The sequence below is a fragment of the Micropterus dolomieu genome, linkage group LG07 (genome assembly GCF_021292245.1).
Source record: "Micropterus dolomieu isolate WLL.071019.BEF.003 ecotype Adirondacks linkage group LG07, ASM2129224v1, whole genome shotgun sequence".
NCBI lineage: Eukaryota > Metazoa > Chordata > Actinopteri > Centrarchiformes > Centrarchidae > Micropterus > Micropterus dolomieu.
Genome location: NC_060156.1, coordinates 25,564,397 through 25,567,472, shown reverse-complemented (window position 1 = coordinate 25,567,472; position 3,076 = coordinate 25,564,397).

The window sequence follows — 3,076 nt, the reverse complement described above, 5'->3', positions numbered from 1 at the left end:
GAAGCTGCGGTAAAAGCCTGGAATAGCATCACAAATGAAGAATGCAACAGTTTGGTGATGTCGATGGGTCGCAGGCTTGAGGCAGTTATTGCAAGCAAGGGTTATGCCACCAAATATTAAATGTTATTTACTTTAAGATTATTTGTTCCATTACTTTTGCTCACCTAAGAATGATGTGGTCTAATACAAACAGTGATATGTCCCGAATTGTTTAACACATCTAGATGTGAATACCAGGAAATAAAAGCTGAAATACTGAACTCTTGTCTCATCACTTGATCTTAAACCCAAATGTCTTCAGTGAACAACAAAAACAAAGGAATTTGCCTTACTGTTCCAATACTTTTGGAGGGGACTTTACATCTTCCGCCACCAGTTTTCCTTTCTAAGGAAATAAGTCGGATTTGACACCATAAAATAATTCAAAAAGAAAACAAATATAAGTAAATGATCCAACCATAAAGAAAATGCATTGAGAAATCCCATCCAGTCATCAATTCATTCTTCCATTTTCTAAAATCATTCTAATGGGGGGCACTGGGTGAGGGCATTGCAGCATGAGCAAGTCAAATGTTTTCTATTTTTCTAACATTAATATTTTAGGACAAGTGTCCGTTCGTATGTTGTCTGTCTGAGCTGAAAGGTTGTCGCAGACAGGTTCTGCTTTCTGTTGTTGAGTCTCTGAGATATATTTGGCGTACTCTTCTTGTTTGAATGTATGTGAATTTGATTTACTGTGTGTCATCATGTGCTTGGTCAGGGCTATATGAGTCAGACGAACCAAAGAGAAGCCTCGTGTGTTTATATCGTTCACAGGAAGATGAATGAGGGGTGTTTTACAGCGTTTAGCTGCTCAGACACTTTTATAGAGTAAACCTGGTGGATTGTCAACAAAATGTTAATGAAGGATCAACAGAGATGCTCAGCATATCCATTAAATTTCATTCTAGAAAATATAAATGGAGCCACTAGTCCTAAATAACAACCATAACAAGGCAATTATGCTAAATGTATCTCTCTCACACACACACACACACACACACACACACACATACAACAGATTAATGTCAGGTTCCTGAGGAAATGAGAAGGTAAAACGCGGTAGGTACAGTCACTCTAACATGACTGAGAAGGAGCCTAAGAAAGAACAAGAGGAGAACACAGAACCTGTGTAACGCTGTTTGCCTGCAGGGGAAATAACAAGGCCACGCAATACAGCGATGTCCGTCAGTGTGACAGGAGGTAATTGACAGAGGACCCACTTCCTCCTGGAGGGATGAGTACACTGACAAATGAATCTCATAGTGCTGTGGCACAGTTGTGGCACACTTTTCCAAAAGCTAAAATTAGATGGTGTGAATCTTGGAAGTAAAAAATGGATCAAAATGTCAAGTTATTATTATGAAATATGCCCAACTACATTACATTCTTTAAGATGAGGTCCTGGACACAAGCAGGGAGGCTGGGCTTTCATCACCATCAGGTATGCTGCTGCCACTACCAGGGACAAGGGCAGGCTGCAGCGTATCATTTGCTCTGCAGAGAATGTGATTGGGTGTGACTGGGTGTGATTCTAAACATTATGCATTTTCCTCTCCATTTAAGCCTTGTCAATGATAGAATGCTGACTTTAGTATTTAGCTTAAAGCATTAGAAAGCTGCTAGTCTTGTGTCTTGTTTTGACCACATAAATCTGAAGTATTTTTTATAATTGAAGAGATGATGCATTTTGCGTGTTTTTCAGCAAATCATAATTGAAACCTGTTTTACTCTTGTGGTTACAAACATTACTACAGAACATGTCTAGTGTTAGGTGACATGTGAAACTACCTGTCAATCAATTTGACAGAGATGACACGTTTGTGTCCTTGTATTTACCTTGTATTTAACCGTGAGGTGATTGTACCTGGCAGAAGTTTTTAGTGTCTCACTTTGTATTAAGAAGAATGTATTGTACGCCTATGTACTTGAGCAAGTAGTCTGGTGTGAACTCAAGCTGCACTGGTGTTATGACCACTAATGTGCACAGCAAGTGTGTGCTGTATAGGTCCATCCAACCGCTTATCCTGCGTACAGGGTCGCGGGGGGGGGGGGCTGGAGCCAATCCCAGCTGACATCGGGTGCAAGGTGGGTACACCCTGGACAGGTCGCCAGTCCGCACATAGACGAACAACCACTCACACTCACACCTAAAGACAATTTAGGGTCACCAATCAACCAAGCCTGCATATCTTTGGATGGTGGGAGGAAGCCGGAGCACCTGGAGAGACACGCAGAGACAGAATACAAACAGAAAGGCCAGGGAAACCTGGGTTTGAACCCACAACATACTGTGAGGCGACAGTGCTAGCCACTGCACCACCGTGCCGCCATGCTGTATAGGTGTGACACCAAAATATGATATCAGAATTCAATATGATGGGGGAATTGGTGGAGAGAGTGTTTCTTGTGTGCATGTCATAGATCAGGAAAAGAGCTGTTTGAAGGAATATACACTTTTTAAATCAAGCTAAAATTATCAGATTCAGATATCAATTTCCACTTTACCCAACCTCCTCTAACAGAGTAACACCTAAGCTAAATTTAGAACAGTGTGCATTATTTGTTTTCTCTATGACGTTTTTCATCAATAACAGTAAACAAGCCCCCAGATGTTGTAATAAAAATGGCATCTCAGTCCTAATGAAATGCTGCGAAACAGTAGAGCTTAGCCAGCAGGGATGGATGCAGTAATTTATTCTCTTGTAGTCCCTCTCCCAGGCAGCCGGGATAGGTGGCACAAATGCAGCATTTTAATTAAAAACTGCTGAGACACAGTGATCCTGGAAGACAACTTGGCAGCTGCTGACAAGTCTCCCCATTCCTATGGTGTGTAGGCAGCACACTATGGTGTGCCTAATTCAGTTGAGGAAAACCAATAACAGGAACCCAATTATGACCTTTACAGGGAGCCGAAATTCTCCCCAAGCTCTCCCATTATCTGCTGTTCTTGTGAGTTTATTTTATTTCCTTTTTGAATTGTAGAATGAGATGAGCACACGTTTCATTGCAAGCCTATGACGTTCAGGACATTAGT